The following is a 19,305-nucleotide window of genomic DNA, read 5'->3' on the forward strand; positions in this document are numbered from 1 at the left end:
TTATGGATACAGGTCACAGGATGCCATTCACGTGGGTCACATTAGTCGCAGTGCCCTGGACACGCACGAACTGTAATTTGTGGCTGTACCCAGTAGTACCCCATACCATAAGGTCTTGAGTTGGCGATGTATGTCTTGTGCGAATGCAGTCACTGTGATGCCACTCCAACTGTCTGCGGAGAACCAAAATGCGGCCATTAGTTTCAAACAAACAACCTGGATTCGTCCGAAAATATTATCTGACGCCATTCCTGCCCGAGTGACGTCGTTCAGTACGCTACTGCCGTCTAGCATGTTTCTGCACATTCGTAGAATGTAGGCAGAGAGGTGGACGACGCGCAAGTGACCCATGCCATACTAAACGGCAATGGATTGTCACTCCTGATAGTGTACGGTATGTTACCCCATTGCACCAGAGCCGAGGTGGACGCAGATCCGTTCAGCAATGCCATTAGGATGAGGTGTCAACCTTCTCTGGGGGTAGCTGGCCGCGGTGGTCAAGCGGTTCTAGGCACTCAGTCCAGAACCGCGCGACTGCTATGGTCGCAGGTTCGAATCCTGTCTCGGGCATGGATGTGTGTGATGTCCTTGGGTTGGTTAGGTTTAACTAGTTCAACGTTCTAGGGGACTAATGACCTCAGATGTTAAGTCCCATAGTGCTCAGAGCCATTTGAACCATTTTTTTTTCTCTGGGGGTAGAATGGGTGGTGAGACCTGTGTTCTACGGCCTTCCGTGAACTATTCTCCACACACCGTTTCACTGCCGAAAGACTTCATCCCACACATGCAGCAATTTTCCGGACGAATGCATCCCAATAATGCCCTCTCTTTCAAACCCACTGATTTGACCGTACGCTCCGTGCATGTGTCTGCGAGTCATCCTCCATGTCTGCTCAAGTCATACTGTTCCATTTCCCTTAGGTTTATAGCGACAACGAGAGCCACAAGCACATTTTATCGGTAGGTGGTTTTGACCCTCGATGTCGATGTTGATCTTGAACCCTCGGGCCGACATAGTTCAAATGCTAATCATTTCTTCAGAACATACTTATGTACGTGTCCTGTGAATATGAACGTCCTATCTCTAGTCGTTCAAGGCGTTCTGTTATCGTTAATTCCCCATTGAGGAGACCGTTAAAACACAATCAATATTCACTATGACAATATGGTACATAAATTGGTACATTTCAAATTCATGGCATTTTTTTCTGTCTCTTTCTTTTCTCTTCCCAAAAACCTATCATAAATTCACTGTGCTTCTTCTTCCTCTCTTCTGTCCACTTCTTTCCTGCTTTCTTCTCTTTTGGTGCTTCATCGAATTTCTGTTGGTTGATTTTTTTTCCTCTGTTTGATATTTCTTCTGTAGAGATGTTTAGATTTTTAAGGTCTTCCATGGTTTCCTTTACCCAGTTAGTTTTCACCTTATTCGTCACCACTATGTTAAAAATCTTCTTGGTCAGCCTATTTTCATTCATCCTATGAATGTGCCCATAGAATTTTGCCCTTCTTTTTCTGATATTGTCTGTAATTGTCTCTGCCTGTTTGTACAATTCCTTTGTTGGTCTCTTTATCCAGATCCCCTGTCTCTGAACTGGCCCATAGATCTTTCTCAGAATTTTCCTCACTTGCTTTTCCATTTCCTTGATTTTAGTTCTTCCTCTGATTACTGTTGTTTCTGAGGCATACAAGGCCTCAGGTAAGACTACTGTATTGTAATGTCTTAATTTGGCATTGATGGAAATATTTCTTTTCTTGTAATGGTTCCATGTAAGTCTGTATGCTTTTTGTAGTCTTGTAGCCCTTTCTTCATTGGCTGTTGAATTCAGTCCTGTTTTCTGTATAATCTCTCCCAGGTATTTGAAACTTTCTACTTGTGTTATTTTTCCGTACTTTGTTATCAATGGGCTTCTGTCTGCAGATTTTGTGTCCACGTACTGTGTTTTTTCATATGATATTTATAGTCTTGTTCTGGCTGCGATTTCATGCAACATCTCTAGGGCTTCTCTGGCTTCTTTTCTGTCATTTGTAATGATGGCTATATCGTCGGCAAAGGCCAGACATTTTATGTTGACGGTTCTATTTTTCTCTCTTCCCATCTTTACCCCATTGACTCCTTTGTCCCACGTCCTGATTATTTTCTCTAAAACAGCGTTAAATAAAATGGGTGACAGGCCATCTGCCTGTCTCACTCCTGTCTTGATTTCGAAAGATTCTAAGATCTCGCCCATGAACTTCAATTTTGACTTTGTATTTGTTAATGTTTCCTGAATTAGTTTTCTGGTCTTATTGTCTACCTTCGTTTCTTCTATTGTATTAAAAAGTGTTTCTCTGTCTATGGAATCGTAAGCCTTCTTGAAATCAACAAATGTTACTGTGGTGTTTCTGGACTTTCTCGTTGTTAATAATGTTCTGAGACACCAGATCTGCTCACTGCATGATCTTCCCTTCCTGAACCCTCCTTGGTATTCTCCGATCTGTGGATCTATGTGAGGTTCTAGGCGATTTAACAGAACTTTTGATAGAATTTTGTATACCACCGGCAGTAACAAAATTCCTCTGTAGTTATTAGGGTCTGTTTTGTCTCCTTTCTTGTGGAGGGGGTGTATTAGGGCTGACTTTCATTCTTCTGGTATCTTTTCTGTTTCCCAGATGTTTTTGATTATGCTATGAATTTTGGGTGTAATGTTTTCATGGTCTAATTTCCAGATTTCTGCAATCAGTCCATCTTCACCTGGTGCTCTGTTATTTTTCAATGATTTTATTATTTTCACGATTTCTTCATATGTTGGGGGTTCGGAGTCCCGGTTGGGTTCTGGTTTTGTAAACTGTAATCTCTGTTTTGGTTTATCACAGTTAAGTAACGTTTCAAAGTATCTGGCTGATATTTCACAGTTTTTCTTCGGATTTGTCTCCAGTGTATATCTTGTCTTTTGAAGCATAAGCTTGGTGGCTGATATCCTGTCATATTTTCTCGGAATACTCTGTAAAAATTTCGTGTGTTGTTTCTGGTGAAGTCTTCTTCTATCTCCTTCAACCTGCTGTTTTCGTAACCTCTTTTTTGTCTTCGGATTATTTTTGAAGTGTTTTTCTGTATCCTGTTGACGTCCTGCCATTTTTCTAGTGTTTTATGGCTCTTAAATTTCTTCCAGGCTTGTATTCTCTCTTCTATGGCCCTGTCGCATGTCATGTTCCACCATCGGTGTTTCCTTTTTCTCGGTGGCTGCCCCAATTTTATCAGTTCTTTTATTGTTTCTGACAGTTCTGTCCAGTTGTTGCTACTGATTTTCGTAACTTCTTCTACTATTTCTTTCTTGTTTATTTGTAGGTACTCTGGATCTATTGTGAAAGGTCTGTTGGTTCTCTTGATTTGTCTATTGGGTATAAATTTTACTTTAATTTGGAGAAGGTGATGATCAGGTTCGAAAACTCCTTTCCTTGTTCTTACGTTCATTATTTCTCTGGTGTTTTTGTGGATATTGCTACGTGGTCTATCTGAAATTCTCCTAGAGCATGGTTGGGGGATTTCCAAGTTACAAGTTTTCTGTGTAGTTTCTGGAACTGCGTTGACATGATTTTCAGATCAAAATTGCTGCAGAAGTTTATCAAGTTCTCTCCATTTTGGTTTGTTCTCTCGTGGGCCGTGTGTTTTCCTGTCGTATCTCGGAATTTTCTTTCCTTGCCTAACTGGGCATTGAAGTCTCCTAGTAACACTTTTATGTGATTTTTGGGGATTTTGCTGGTAGTTTCTTCGAGATCTTCCCAGAATTCCTCTATCATCTCTGGGTTCTTCTTGTTATAATTGTTTGTGGGGGCATGTCCATTGATTAATGTACAGGCTTTGTTTCCAGATATTATCGTGAGTGTCGACATTTTTTTCTGATTTTGATGTGAAATCTATTACGGAGTCCAGTATCGATTTATGTACTACAAAACCAGTTCCGAAGAGTTTGAGATTTCTTCCTGGGATGGTTATGGCTGGTTTCCCCTTATATATTCTGTAATTTTCGGAATCAAAGTGGTTCTCATCTGCAAATCGTGTTTCCTGTATTGCCATAACTTTGATGATGTATTTATCCATGGCGTTTGTTAAATGTTTCAGTTTACCTGGCCTCAATAGTGTGTTGGTGTTGAGTGTTCCCATGTAAAATACTTTCTTCATCTTGAGGGTTTTTGAGAGGCTCCGATTCTTCTCTTCATGACATGCCTGATCCCCTGGAATCCAATGATCAGGTCTATTACCCAGTCTTACTGACTGGGGCCCAGGGTAGTGGATTCTTTCCCGTTGTTCTGTCATGATTATTGATTTCTGTTGAAGTATTGGTGGTGAAATCACGAAGGATCTCACATAATTTCGACTGGAGTTGTGAGTTCCAGAAGATTAACTTACAGCCGAGCTCACAGAGCCAACAGACGCTGACCAGAGTACCGGTGGCTGCCACGCAGACGTGTCTGGATTTTGGGGCTTCGCATGTAACCCTATGCAGGGGTCCTCACAGGGTGCTACCATCTGGAGCCAGATGGACCCAGGTTTTTTTTTTTTTTTTTTTTTTTTTTTTTTTTTAACGAGGTGTTACTCCTCCCCCTCCTCCTTCCACATCACTTGCGAGATGAGGCCCCGGGCTTCTACCACTCGAAGGAAAACTTGCAAACTCAAATTTTTATTTTCTGCTGGCTGTTGATTTGTTTTCTTGGTACGACTCGACTTGATAATTTTCTGCGTGGAGTCTGAACGACTGCCTTCGCCTCAGCAGTAACGCTTGTGCACTTGAACGAAACAGGAAGACTGTATCTCGTGCGGGAAAAGGCGTGTTCACATCCGAGTCTACCAAAGAAACAGTGACTCGTAAAGGAGTACGACTGAAGTCGAGCAACAAAGAAGACAGCTTCCGAGCTTAACAGATTGGTATCACTTAAAACAAGATACTCTCTCGACATTATTTAATAAGCGCTGGTGTACGAGAAAGTAATTGAAATTTCTTAATAACAGACTACCACATCACTTTTCAAAATTAAAAATATATATAGCACAACAATGAGTGCGAGAGTTGGCGAAATTCTCGAGCGGCGGCCGTGACCTATTTCGCTCGCTTTATTCCTACGAAAAGTCTAGCAAATTGCTCACTCCGAGGCGCCGTTAATGGAACCACAAAGCAATTTATGCCTGACTGTAGTGCTTCGCCCAAAAGAAAGAAGCGTGAAGCACAAAGGCTTCCATTTTCCTTTGATAGTCTTGGCGTAGCCGCGGGCCACTAGGCCGGAAAACAGGCAGCCACGCAGAGACGGGAATTATGCAGGCTGGCGGGGCGAAGGCGCCGCTGCGCTGACGGCCGCCTAGGATTGCGGACGGCAACACATTCACGTTAAACTCCCAAACGTGGTGAACAAACTTTAGCAGCACTGTCTGTTCGCGATTTCTTCGGCGATTGGACTACCACAGGACAGTCTTTCAGAATCAGGCAAACATAACATATTATTTGAGGCATATACATCTATGACATACCATCTCGTATCAGAACGGAACTTTGAAATCATAGTATTCTGCAATATTTAAGCGTTAGTATTCTATTCCATTTTAGGGACTGTGGTTACATATTTGACCTTACAAAGTAAGAGTCCAATCAGACATGTCGAAACATGCCCTCAGATTTTCTGTTCCCCCAGGAAGAGTGCACAGAAAGAAACACAGTGTCAAAATTGTAGCTTACTAAGATCCACTGCAAGTATTTTTTTTAATGTTGAAAATTACCAAATTCGTAGCTTGCTAGTCAGTAGGAGAAATGTACACCACTGCCGTAGCTCTAGCAGGCAGTGCATGCGCAACAACGCGAGCACTATGAGTTGGTTGACGAAACATCGGTAAACAGATAACACAGCACAACGCGATCGTAATTTTTAAAGGGAGTTCCGGTTTCCGTTGATAGTTTCTCTGAAACAATTACTCACAGTTAATACTCGCTCTAGTCTGCAACTCATTAAATGACCATAATAACATGCAGTGGTCACTAATCGAATCTGTCTTTGTGCGTTTGCAGAGTTTCACAGTAATTTGGAATCCAACTAATGTTTTCAATCTTACAAAGAAGAAACAAGAAGAACGTTGTACTACATGAATGCTTGGTGTCTGTTCTTTCAAACATGAATGAAAGAGTAGACACCACGCACTGATGTAACTGATTCGCCTCGATGGCCAATTAATCCACCACCATTCAAGTTCGGCCTCCTGCGGGAATACCAAATCCCAAAGTAGTAGAGATGGAGGACATCGACAGGGACTGTGGATACGAGCCGCTTGGTGGGAATGTGCGTCGGCTGAGGAGCGTACGGAGATAGTCCATGCAGTTACGATAAACAGTGTGTCCGGGTGGTGCGGTGCTTAATGAAACTGCCTAGTAAGCATGAAATCCCGCGTTCGAATCCCGCTACCAAACACTTTTTCACTCGGTAGCCTCTGATTCCTCAAGAACTCCCAATACAGCTGACATCAGTAGCTTCTTCTTTTTCCTTTCCCTCCCCTCGACTTTCAATTTACAGAACTTGGTATTCAACTAAAATCACCTACTTCTCCTAAACACTCGCATATGTGTTATACAAGAGTGTGTCAAATGAAAAACTTGAATATTTTTAAAAAAATATTATTTATTGTGCATGAGTGGTACAGAGCAGTATTACTTTTCAACATAATCTACCCCACACTCAATGCAAGTCCCCCAGCGCTTACAAAGTGCATAAATTCCTTTAGAAAAAAATTCTTTTCGTAGCCGCGCAACCACTCAGGCACCGCGTGGCGTACCTCTTCATCAGAACGGAACTTCTTTCCTCCCACTGCGTCATTGAGTGGTCCAAACATGTGGAAATCACTTGGGGCAACGTCTGGTGGGTATGGTAGATGAGGAAGACACTAAAAAAAGATGGCTCTGAGTACTATGGGACTTAACTTCTGAGGTTATCAGTCCCCTAGAACTTAGAACTAGTTAAACCTAACTAACCTAAGGACAACACACACGTCCATGCTCGAGGCAGAATTCGAACCTGCGATCGTAGCGGTCGCGCGGTTCCAGACTGTAGCGCTTAGAACCACTCGGCCATCCTGCCCGGCGGAAGACACTCAAAATGCATCTCTGTGATTGTTGCAACTGTTGTACGGGCAGTGTGGGGCCTTGCATTGTCATGTCTCAAAGGACACCTGCTGACAGCAATCCACGTCGCTTTCATTTGATTGCAGGCCGCAGATGATTTTTTTGGAGATCTGTGTATGATGCGCTGTTGGCAGTGATTCATCTAAGCATGTAATGTTCCAAAATGACGCCCTTTTCGTCCCAAAAGAGAGTCAGCATAATCTTCCCTGCTGATGGTTCTGTTCGAAACTTCTTTGGTTTTGGTGATGGGGAATGGCGCCATTCCTTGCTCGCTCTCTTCGTTTCCGGTTGTTGGATGTGAACCCAGGTTTCGTCCCCAGAAACGATTCTTGCAAGGAAGCCATCACCTTCTCGTTCAAAGCGCCGAAGAAGTTCTTCACAAGCATCAACACGTCGTTCTCTCATTTAAGGAGTCAGCTGCCGTGGCACCCATCTTGCAGACACTTTGTGAAACTGGGGCACATCATGCACAATGTGGTGTGCTGACCCATGACCAATCTGTAAACATGCTGCAATTTCAGTGTCACTCAGCGGTTTTCCTTCACTATGTCTTCAACTGCTACAATGTTCTGTGCCAGACCTGGACGAGGAGCATCTTCCACTGAAGTCACACCATTTCCGAACTTCCTACTCCATTCGTAGACTTGTTGCTGTGTCAAACATGCATCACCGTACTGAACCTTCATTCGTCGACGAATAGGTTTCACACCTTCACTACGCAAAAACCGAATAACAGAACGCTGTTCCTCCCTGGTGCAAGTCGCAAGTGGGGAGGCCACATACTGCGACGGTATGTGTGCACTATGCTGCCACGTACAGGCCATTCTGCACGCTATTTGTAACACGCTTACCAACTTACAGGATAACTGCGCGAAATTTCGATTTGTTATTACAAATTTAAGGTTTTCATTCGACTTACCCTCGTATATTACTTTATTTCTTGGATATTCGTTCGAATGATGACAACATTTCGTCAGAAAATTGTGGGAACATTTTAAGAAACAGGAAATAACTGACAGTTCCGCGAATTGTGGTTCGAACGATGATTTTTGTTTAATAGATGTCCAGAACAAAAACAGAGCACCTTCCAAGCTCAAAGAAAACATGTGCAGCAATAGCTTTGAGTGAGAAAGAAAATGATGAATATTTTTTGGTTAAGCGAGGGAGGGAGAAAAGCCTGAAGTTAAGCGGTTTGGAAAGCCGGTCCCGTTTTGTAAAATCTGAACATGAATTACATAAATGAGAAAAACTGATCGAAAGATTTAGAACAGCTCATGAGAGTCAGTGCACCGTTACCAATGGAGATCTACGAGACTTGGCTTTATATGAGGTGAACGTTACTTATTTCCAGGCTTTTTCGACGTCGTTAAACAGATTATGGAACTATGGAAATTATAAGGAAAAGGAAGTCAAAGAATTACGAACTTTACTCCAAGTAAAAATGTAGAGGAGATATCTTTAATAATTTACGAATCTGATCAAGAATGCCTGGGACAAAACGCAATATGTTGAACGTTCCAGTTCTGTATAAATAAAACTAGTAAATATTGTGAAGTGCCTTAATGCATTAATTTTTCTTTTTTCACGTATGCCAGGTGTAAGAAAAATGCTTGTTTTCGTCACCGAATTGCCACTTCGCATTTTTGTGATGATTACAAATTCTTAGCGAAACATACTAGGTTAGTGCATAAGTTCGTAACGTTTTTGTTTTGTATTTTGGTATTCCGGTTGCTATGACTTCATTTTTAGGTGTCATTTTTTATTTGTAGCTCACTTGAAGCAAAGCAAGCGCTGTATCGTGTGTGAGATACAGAGGCGAGCGAGCGTGCCAGGACTCACCACAGTTCACTGTTAGTAGCGCCACTTCATCTTAGACCATCTGCGCGTAGCGCTCGAGTATTACACCACAATTAAGTATGAAATTAAAAATCAAAATTTACTTTTAAACTTTGTTAAAATATAGTTCAGTGTAATAATGCTCCAAATATCAAAGTTTATGCACCTAGTCTTAGTACTTTACGTAAAAATGCCGTTTTAAGAAAAAAATAAGTGGTACTAAATAATAAAGCTAGAAAGCCAGAATTTGGTCAGAATGTGACTTTAGAACTCATAAATACGCTGTGCAAGTTTCAAAACCAAAAATCAATAATTTCGACCGGGATCCACGTTCTTAGGGAAAACCAAAAGCGCTGAATATTGGACTTCGAAACATAAAAATTTGTTTTGTGCTTCAGTTCACCCTAAAAATCCTAACTGAGAGACAACGTTAAGTTACCGCTTACAGTTTCCGAGTAATTCAGTGAAAACTAGTTTTGTAACTAAAATATACCTAATTGTAATAGATTAAGTACTTGTAATTTTAAGAGTAGAGAATTTTGGTTATGGCAGGTGATAAAACATACCAAATAATAGAGCTGTACCAAATTTGAGAGTTGTTAATAACATTGAATACATGTTTTAGTAAAGGTATGGTTCAGAGGTAACGATCTACCGTTAGTTCCAGTATACAAAATCTAGAAGGAAAGTTTTCATTCAAGCGAGCTGAAACTTTCTTTGTGCTTTCAAACAACTTATCTGAATACATGTAAAAATTAAGAAGTTTCCAAAGTAATTTATAACTGTGTTTTTAAAGATTATATGCCCGAGAAAGCGGTCGTTCGCAGGCTGCTGCAGTAGGCAGAAAGCCGTAGACAACACATGTTCCCTAGGCCGTCCGCTCCTGCACATACATAAATACAGTCCGAAAGGCAGTAAAAAGATTCGCTTCGAACTCAGTCACTGTTAAGATCCACGTCTGTTAAACGTCGGATCGCGCTCTGCCTCAGATGACGTCCGAACCGGACTGTGTCGGATCGCGTATTTTATTTAAAAACGAATAGTGAACTCGCGAGGAGTGTACACTGCCCTGGATCGCTTAGAATTCGCCTAAGTAACTGTGTGCCGTCCGTGAGAATTATAAATCCGCATGGCAAGTGGCGATTATTATTTCCACTTTTATAGCGAGCATTAATTTTGAACAATTAGTGCAAACATTTATTGAATATTATTAGTCAGAGCGAAAGACAATCTGGTAGGAACGTATTGTAGAGGTCGCCTCTAAAATGCTAGTTGTGCTGTTAGAATAGAAAGGTTTATTTTCAATTGAACGTTGTGAATTTCTAAGTATTGTGCGTGAGAAAGTTTACTAAATACAAGTATTAACTTGAACTTTATACTTTTATTTAAATCATAGTGGTGATCCCACTGAGTGGAAGGAGAATAAAAACTTTTCTTTCAGTGGGCTAGTCCAGAATGTGGCCGTGCAGACTGGAAACTAACGTCAGTATGTCTCCCTTCGCTTTCTGGCAGACCACAAAATTAGTGGCTAGGCTCGCGTGAGAAAGACGGTGTAATGCAACTACTTTAACATTAAAATAACTTAACCCGCCACCCCACACACTGTTAATTTATGAGGTTACATACTGTCATTCTGTCGTCTGGGGGTAGTCAGTCGAGCAGCGGGAAATTTCTGAACGTTTCCGACGTACTTTTCTGTTTGACTTCAGTAGACGGGTTACAGCAGCAGAGGTAGACAAAAACATTTGCTCGGTGTATGGGGATAATGCCACAGGACAGAGCACGGCAAGAAAATGATTTTCTCGTTTTACGGAAGGTCGTTTTAACACTGGTGACTCTACATGTTCAGGGTGACCTTCAGGGCTTGGTAATCCACAGTGTTCCACGTAAGTGTTCTCGAGAGCTGGCAAATGTGATGAACAGTGATCATTCGACCAAAACCACGAACATCAGTGGATGGCCGTATGTGCATCTCAGCTTGCTCAGCACCAATTGGCTCGTGAGCAACCTCGACCATTTCCATCCTGTATCGCTACTGGTCACGAGAAATGATGTCTTTATGCTTACATGAGGAAAAGAAATGAATGGTTGAGCCCAAACAAAGAAGCAAATCCCCATACAGAGACCTGTGCGCATCCACAAAATATAACGTCAGCGTATCTGGAGGAATAACAATGGTGTGGCGTACTACGAATTGTGAACCGCTGCGCGACCGATAGCTTGTGCCACATCTCCTGGAACACGATCTTCGGCGTGAAGGCTGTTTTTCCAGGAGAAGCAGTGAGTGAAGCCGCGCGGACAGAGCTGGGCTCTGGGCAATGGGCTGGATGTTTGTTTTACCACCCGTGTGACTTCCAGGTTTGTCTGGCTGAGCTTCTTCTGGACACCAGGGATGTGCACTGGATTAGGGATTTGACACATTATTTGTTGGACCGCCCCGATTTGGAGGCGGGCGGTGGGTTGTCGTCATCCACGCATCTCCTAACGGGTCCAAGTTTTTACACTGTTTGTCTCCGCACAGCTGCTTTGGATGCTCGGTGAGCTACTTTTAGTTCGTGGCTTCGGTGCCGAGACCATGCGGCATTCGTAAAGACTGATCTCGCTCCTCACTGTGGGCGAGATAACTGTGACTGGTTTGGATTGTACGTGTGTTTGTATCTTGCTACTTCTATACTGGACTCGGTTCAGTACTCGTGTTTTGGTTGTTCCGTGTTCCTGCTTCCTGCCAGGTGACTTGAGGAGCGTTTCACTCGTGTGAAGACAGACAGCTTCTGTATGGCTGTCATTGTATGTTGTACTTGGGGCGTGTATCCATTGGTTGCTTAGAAAAGGAAGAGTGTGGTGAGTAGTGTATGCTGCCTGTCCTAAGTAATGTCAGCCCCTTTCGCCCAGACCACATTGCCTGATGTGTGGGGTTTCGTATCGAGCAGCTTTAATTGTTTTGCTTTCCTTTTCATGAACTCCTTTTAGGTAAACCTGAATTATTTGTTATAGTCCACGACAAAACCTGCTCGCATTCTGCTAACTGAAAAAAAACGACACTATAGAGTAGTTGGATTTAGAAGTCATTTCGAACCTACCTTATTTACCTGATCATGGGCCTTTTCCGCTCTCTGTCGAAAAACCTTCAAGGAACTTCCGTTCCTGATGATAATGCTCTCTGAAAATGACTCAACGAGTTATTCAACTCAAAACTACCTACTCGTATTTCCACAGTTGCAGAACCTAAAATTACCCCAGTGTTGGCAGACTGTTCTAAATAGTGATGAGAATATATTATCTATAACAAAAGTTTCTATTATGTATATCTGTTGTGTTTATTAAACGTATGCAAAAATGCTATGAACTTATACACCAACATAGTGCTATGCATTAAAGACACTGGTAATCCATTCCAGGATATAATGAAAAATGTCCATGTATTACATACAGGGTGTTTGAAAAAGAATATACGTATTTCGAATGCATATATTTAATAAACTTCAAGACATATGAATATGAAACTTTACACACATATTTACTAACCTCTCAAGTTCATATTACAGATGTTCAATATGTCCTCCATCAGCGACAAAAACAACATCACAACGATACTCAAATTCCTCAAGTACTCAGACAAGCATATCCTTCGTCACTGATGTTATGGTAGCACGGATCCGATTCTTCAACTCTTCCAGGTTCTGAGGGAGTGGTGATACCTAAACGTTGTTTTTAACGAAACCGCTCAGGAAGAAGTCAGAGGGTATCAAATCCAGTGACTGTGGAGCCCAGCTGAGACATGCTGAGTCGCCAACTCCTTGACGACCAATCCAACGATTCGGTAGAATTTCATTCAGATATTCACGCACTTGATGACTCCAGTGAGACGGTGCCCCGTCTTGTTGAAAAATCAATCGGAGGATCAATTTGGTACCTTAACCTGAAACGTATTTGCACTATAATCTCGCAATCGCACTTCGCAAACCCGAGAACACAAAATGATTTCTTCTGTGAAGTAGCCATTTTAAACATATGGCGGTTACTAAGCAAAACAGAAGGCAACTGACATCTAGCGGCTATTAATATAAACCAGACTATGGATTCGTTTCTCCAATAGCCGAACCCAGGCGCAGCGATCGATAATTTGGACAAAATAATACTTTCTAATACGTATATTCTTTTTGAAACACCCTGTATAATGGACAACGTACACCAAGTGGACTTGTATAAAGTACTAGAAATTTTCATGGCATGCTTCATGGTAACAGACTGCTAAATTATAATCTAGAGAATAACAACGTAACTATCTTCAAAGAATTCTCCATTGGTGAATGCTTGTTATACTAGTACAAAGCAGGAGGAGCCAAGAACTTGGCTGTCGAACCTTGCTGTGTCGCGAGTGCCGTAATCCTCAGCCTCACTGCAGACTTCCCCCACCACCATGCCATGGTGTCAGAGGGTGAGAGGGGGAAAGAGGGGGAACTACGAATGCGCAGCATTTAAACGGCAGTGCAGTGGCACTGTCTAAGACTTGGTTATATATTTCACATTTATCAACAACATAGCTAGCAAACAAAACAGATTTCCAGTATTATTTAATTATTTTTGATACCCTGGAGACACAGTTTAACTACCAAACTGCCAGCATACAGAGAGATGCAGACAATTTCACTCACAACTAAGAAAGGTCTTTCGCTCAAATATATCAATCGAAATATTTTAGCACTGTTGCAACCCCATTATGGAGACGTAGTGTCTATACTGAGGAAAATACCGTAGACCTCTTCAGTTTTTTAAACGTAAAAGCATTTGTCGTTAAAATGGGAATTACCTTGCAGATCAATCAGTTACATCTGCACATGCATATATAATGGGTTCCAAGCGAAACGTCAAACGGTCTCGAAAACTGCTAGAAAACAGATGTAGGATTGGCAGTGTCCTCAAAGCGTACAGGAAACGATTGTTGTAATTCTTTCAATGCCAAAATGAATGCTTCAAACATCTCGTTTTCGTTGACGCCAGTGAGCTTAGGGAAATGGACTATGTTTGGCAGAATATGTCCCTTGTATAAAGCGATTTTCTTTGCAAATGCATTCCCATCAAATCAGAAATAAGTTGCAAAATGCGAGGTCTGCAATCTATTCCGGATGTTTTAATTCTCGTTCCTACACTCCTTTTTCATTCGTAAATTCAACAACAGCGAGTTTTCAATCGAAAAATCGTTTCAGGGATGCTCCCTGACTTAGAAGTATTTTGCAGTAGTATGTAAGGTCTGCATACTTTTCGTTCAGTTCCATCGAAAACTGTTGCAAATGACAGTGGAATAATGAGTGAAACGTCAGAAATGTTGCTATTCATACCACCAATATCTTCACGAGCTGGATGCCTGTAAATTTAGCGCAAAGTGCTTCTTGATGTACACAACAGTGAATCCCATCTGACTATCGTTGGGGCCGGCCGGAGTGGCCGAGCGGTTCTAGGCGCTACTGTCTGGAACGGCGAGACCACTACGGTCGCAGGTTCGAATCCTGCCTCGGGCATGGATGTGTGTGATGTCCTTAGGTTAGTTAGGTTTAAGTAATTTTAAGTTCTAGGGGACTTATGACCTTAGCAGTTGAGTCCAATACTGCTCAGAGCCATTTTTTGACTATCGTTGAAATTTTGTGCTCTTTCATTGTCAACTAAATCAAAATTTGAATTTCCTGTCGCTTATGCGACTGCTTAATGCATATTGAATAAGCACGTCCCTCTTTTCTGCCATTCCAATGCATTTTTATGACTTATGACGATAGATCGCTAGATTGGGTCTTTTTGTGCAAATAGCCACTGGACCTGTAATCGTCCTTCATACTAGCAACAAATAGTAAGTGTAAACAGCGCTGGCCCCACGATTCTGCCTCATTGGAAAGAGTTGTGCCCGTCGAAAAATCTCACACTGCAATACTAAATGAAATGAGACACAAAGGAATTAAAAACATTTGCTCCAGAGAGCATTGATTTATATCAATGGGGCAAGTTAAAAATTTGTGCCAGACCGAGATTCGAACCCGGGTCTCAACCCTTTATTATTATTATTATTATTATTATTATTATTATATTTAGAGGTTGGAGGAACAATGCAGGGTTAGTGGGCGAAGTGGGCAGGGTTTACAACCTGAGGCCTGGCCACGACGTTCCCATATCCATGTCTAGTTAGGAAATGTATGGAATTTTTGTTTTTTATTTATTTATGTACCTTCGGGGGCGTCTCCCGTTCACTGGCCAGGATTATGCTGTTACGTCTTACCATTCCGAAAAACGGTGTTGTGAGGTGTCAGTCACGTCGAATGTAGGGTACGCCCCAAACGAAGGGGAGGGGGGTCGTAAGTTACACTGTGTAAGTTATAGCAGATTGACGGCTGTAGTACAGCGCTCGTTCAAGTGCGGTCTGAGCATCCAAAACATGGTACCAAAGGTCAGACTTGGAGAGCGCTCCGTCGCTGAAGAGGTATTCTGTCGTCACGCCCTCGAGCCATTTGATAGTGCGGTACTTGGTAAATGGGAAATGTGTGTCCTGTAGAAGGAGAAGGAATTGTGGGCTGACAGTCGTTCGCAGGGCACAGCGGTAACACGCCAATATCCATTGCAAGAGTTGCCAAACATCATGTGTCGACAGACATGTGAGACTAAGAGTATCCCCACTGTGGCAGTGGGCACATAACGGTGATTCAACCATTCCAGTCTCTGAGTAACTGTATCTTCACCGTACTGCGAATCACACTGGTGTTCACTGTGGGAACTCTGTACGCTTGTCATAGGGTCGCTGAAAGTTGATCTACCATCTCAAAGAGGAAGGGGGGTTAGTCAAAGGGCGACATCACCATGCCCCGCCTGACCGCGCTTCTAAGTCATTGGTTGGTGGGGCTAACTGTATGCTTCGACCCTAGCGGGATCGCCGAAGCGTCTTCTTCATCTCTCCCCAAGCCATTGCGATGGGAAGTCTTCAGTGCCCATATGTTTTTCCCCTGTGACGGGTTGGCTGTACGATGCCAGAGGAGAGGCAACTGTCTCCACTCTCACGTTGTTCGTTACATCTTCCACAGAGGGGGCGGGCGCTGGCGTGATCGTTGTGCAAGGTTGCCCGTCAACGGTCGCCGTCAGCTAATATCGTAAGGTGGGTGTCGTCCGAATGTATCACATCATCCTCGAACGTGAGGTTGTCACTGTTTCCTGGTCCCTTCGCTTGCGGGGGGGGGGAGGTTAGTGTTTAACGTCCCATCGACAACGAGGTCATTAGAGACGGAGCGCAAGCTCGGGTTAGGGAAGGATTGGAAAGGAAATCGGCCGTGCCCTTTCAAAGGAACCATCCCGGCATTTGCCTGGAGTGATTTAGGGAAATCACGGAAAACCTAAATCAGGATGGCCGGAGACTGGATTGAACCGTCGTCCTCCCGAATGCGAGTCCAGTGTGCTAACCACTGCGCCACCTCGCTCGGTCCTTCGCTTGCGCCGCCGTGGTGAACGTTGATTGTGAACATGTCCTGCGTCTTACGACGGCAAAGACTCCCGCCGTCCGGTTTCGAAAGCTTCCGTCGGCACCACAAGGGAGCACAGTGCTGAGACGGTGGCGACGCCAATCGTGGTGGTGGTGGAGGGACTTGCTGTGTGGCTGCCTCCGTGCCTATTTGACCGAGCGAGGTGGCGCAGTGGTTAGACACTGGACTCGCATGCGGGAGGACGACGGTTCAATCCCGCGTCCGGCCATCCTGATTTAGGTTTTCCGTGATATCCCTAAATCGCTCCAGGCAAATGCCGGGATGGTTCTTTGCATAGGGCACGGCCGACTTCCTTTCCCGTCCTTCCCTAATCCAATGAGACCGATGACCTCGCTGTCTGGTCTCCTTCCCCAAAACAACCCGACCCAACCAACTCTGCTTATTGGTCCCTCTGCATCCCCCAAACCGTCGTTTTGTGATGGCTGTGGTTTTCTGAGATGGCTGAGCGGTAGGCTTCGTGGAATCGTGGCGGCGGTAAACGCCGCTGCTTGCGCCGCCAGCAGATTAGTCGGACCGAGTGGGAGCGTCAAATCCGTAGGGGGTAATTGTGCGATCTGTCGTTGTATACATTCGGACTAAAGATGTCCTTCCCTTCCGCATCCCGAGGACTTGCGGAATTGTCGATAGTGCATGATAATAGTGCTGCAGCCCCTGATGCTGAGGTAGGAGGGCATATGACTACAGATATCATACGTCGGACACCATTCGAGACAGGATATGCCTTGAGCTGTGCCCATTTCTTGGCTGCGTGGTCGAGAGCCGTGCCGTAGGAGCAGAAGATGCAAATCACACATCCAGCAGGCAGCTCAAAAGGCATCTCGAAAACTTTAATTGTGCGGACGCCTAAACCCGAATGACTGGACGGTCACAATGCCTACATTGCCATCCTCGTGACAGAAGCAATATGGTACAAATGGCTCTGAGCACTATGGGACTTAACATCTGAGGTCATCAGTACCCTATAACATAGAGCTACTAAAACCTAACTAACCTAAGGGTTCCACACACATCCATGCCCGAGGCAGAATTCAAACCTGCGACCGTAGGGGTCGCGCGGTTCCAGACTGAAGCGCCTAGAACCGCTCGGCCGCCCCGACCGGCGTGACAGAAGCAGAGTCCTTGGCTTGCATCCCTGATGATCATATCACACGATGCGTCCTTGATACTCTTCAACTACAGTTTGCCGCTGACGGTGGAAAAATATATGCCTACGACGTCCAATGCTGGTATCTTTATGTCGTATCCTAAGACACTTTCCACATAGGGTGCTTTGGGTCATGCTAAATCGGAGAAATAGGTAAATCGTAGCGTTGCTTCACTATATTGGTTGGCCATCTGGTAATGTGAGTATAGTAAGCGCACATGTAACGGCAGATACTAACACAGATAAGCGTTGCTACATGCGTGAAACACAGGCGCGTTCTGCACTGTATCATCCAGACATAGTAGTCATGAGAACAACACGGACTATCCTAGCATGCCTCCAGTCAGATACAAATTCTCAACATATACCACTGATGTAGTTCCCCAGCTCATTAAAGTTATTACTCATGGCATCTTGTCTGATTTGTTTGTACTATATTAGCTGTTATGAGATTACGGAATTTAATCATCTGATTGTGAAAGTGCTCAGTGATGACGATGTCTGTATCACTGTGCTCTGTGTGCCAGACAAATAAAGTTCCAGCAGAAATGTAGAGAAAATACCTGAATGGAATGATTTAAAAATACAACTCACTTAAAGTATACACTAAAATAAATGAATATTTCTGGAAGCGTTGAATTCCGATACATAAAGTCACTTGTACACCTGGCAAATAAACCTCACCACACTTCAGATTAATGTACACACAGCTGTAATACCCTGACCATGGTAGCATGCTGACTAAACGCATCGTGTTATTAAATATTAATAAAATGCGACAGAGGGCATTGAGTGATGATGGCATTGAAACAGAGGATGACACGCGTAAAGCTGAAATACTAAACACCTTTTTCCAAAGCTGTTTCACAGAGGAAGACCGCACTGCAGTTCCTTCTCTAAATCCTCGCACAAACGAAAAAATGGCTGACATCGAAATAAGTGTCCAAGGAATAGAACAGCAACTGGAATCACTCAGCAGAGGAAAGTATACTGGACCTGACAGGATACCAATTCGATTCTACACAGAGTACGCGAAAGAACATGTCCCCCTTCTAACAGCCGTGTACCGCAAGTCTCTAGAGGAACGGAAGGTTCCAAATGATTGGAAAAGAGCACAGGTAGTCCCAGTCTTCAAGAAGGGTCGTAGAGCAGGTGCGCAAACTATAGACCTATATCTCTGAATTTTAGAACATGTTTTTTGCTCGAGTATTATGTCGTTTTTGGAAACCCAGAATCGAATCTGTAGGAATCAACATGAATTCCGGAAACAGCGATCGTGTGAGACCCAACTCACTTTATTTGTTCATGAGACCCAGAAAATATTAGGTACAGGCTCCCAGGTAGATACTATTTTTCTTGACTTCCGGAAGGCGTTCGATACAGTTCCACACTGTCGTCTGATAAACAAAGTAAGAGCCTACGGAATATCAGATCAGCTGTGTGGCTGGATTGAAGAGTTTTTAGCAAACAGAACACAGCATGTTGTTATCAATGGAGAGACGTCTACAGACGTTTAAGTAACCTCTGGCGTGCCACAGGGGAGTGTCATGGGACCATTGCTTTTCACAATATATGTAAATGACCTAGTAGATAGTGTCGGAAGTTGCATGCGGCTTTTCGCGGATGATGCTGTAGTATACAGAGAAGTTTCAGCATTAGAAAATTGTAGCGAAAT

Source organism: Schistocerca gregaria, chromosome 4, assembly GCF_023897955.1.
Source record: "Schistocerca gregaria isolate iqSchGreg1 chromosome 4, iqSchGreg1.2, whole genome shotgun sequence".
In the NCBI taxonomy this organism is placed as follows: Eukaryota; Metazoa; Arthropoda; class Insecta; order Orthoptera; family Acrididae; genus Schistocerca; species Schistocerca gregaria.